Here is a 1,553-nt window from a genome sequence, read left to right as displayed (position 1 = left end):
GCTCTTGTATCCTAGCATCTATACTCCAAAACGTGGCTAATTAAGATCTTCACACAGCTAAGCACATAGGGAAGTAATTCACATAATGCTCTTTCCCTTATTATCTTTACCCGCACACATATTTTTTAAAACACAAAGTGAAGGTTAGACATGAATGTCTAATGAGGTTCCCTTTTATGTAATGCAGGGTGAAGATCACCAAAACATTTATTTCAAATAATTCATCTCATGTAGCAAAACTAAAATCATACTGTTTCGGTCCATCGGGCCTCTGGTTCCAAACAACACTTGGAATATATTTCAATAACCAGGACCAGAGCCCCTCTGGTCTCTCTTCCAGAGCTTCTGGTTCCTCGACCAGAGCCTCTGGTTGTACTAACCTTCTAGTTCAAAAGACATGATCAACCAGAGCCTTCTGGTTCAACGTGTAAGCCAACCAAAGCCTCTCTGGTCTATTTTTCATAAAAAGATTCTAAGTATAAAATCTTTTTCTTAAAAACTTCTAAAAATATGATTTTGACATAGAAGCTCTTATCAATAGATACAGAGCCTCTGGTCTAATTAGTACATTTAGTAAAAACTTGCTCATTTTCCAAATCAATAACCAGAATCCTCTGGTCCAATAATGAGGACCAAMCAGAGCCCCTCTGGTTYCTTACAAGGAACAACCAGAGCCCCTCTGATTCCTCATAAAAATAACCATTCTGTTCCAAAACACTCTTAACCAATATCAATGGCCATAGGCCAAGTTTTCCCCTTCTCAATAACATCAATACTATTATTTCTAATAAGAACAATATATTTAAGTTCTCAAATCACAAAGAAGTAAGGACTCAAATCTATTGTAGTCTTAAAAGACATAATAATAATAAGAGCTATAATATTCACACACAATCGCCACCCTTATATCCAAAGGTACACATCTCCTTGATATGCCACCCTTATTCCAAAAGACACCTCTCATTGATATGTCACCCTTATTCCAAAAGACACTTCTCCTTGATATACCACCCTTATTTCTTCTTCAAAATCTATGAACTAGTTCGGATGAAGGACCGCAGTCACAACCATCTTCTCGAATCCTCATTCATAGTTTTATCCATAAAATCTATAGAGTAATTCCAAATGAAAACAGATCAAAATTACAATCGTCTCAAAAGAATATTCTCTATAGTTTTCAACCAACAGTTTTATCATTAAAACCTTTCAAACTCAAGAACAATCTATTCTTTCAATGRTTTCCAAAAACATCATGTCCCTTTTAAATCCTCAAAACAGGATATCATTTCCAAAACTRTTTTAAAGAAGCAATCTCTTCTTTATCTTTCCCAAAACAGTTTTTAATACACAWATATATAACAATAACACCTTTAAACTATCAAAATAGTTTTACCATCTTTTCTTTAAAACCAATATCAAAATCTAGCAGTTTATATAACAAAATATATAAAGGTTTTAGTCATCAAAAAACTCAGAGTGTATAATCAACAGTATTTTTAAAACTCACCTTAACAAATCACAGATTCTGTAGTTTTAAAACACACAGCAAATCA

This window comes from Cynara cardunculus (genome assembly GCF_001531365.2).
Source record: "Cynara cardunculus var. scolymus isolate 2C chromosome LG 5, CcrdV1, whole genome shotgun sequence".
Taxonomy (NCBI): domain Eukaryota; kingdom Viridiplantae; phylum Streptophyta; class Magnoliopsida; order Asterales; family Asteraceae; genus Cynara; species Cynara cardunculus.
This window is presented reverse-complemented; position numbering follows the sequence as displayed.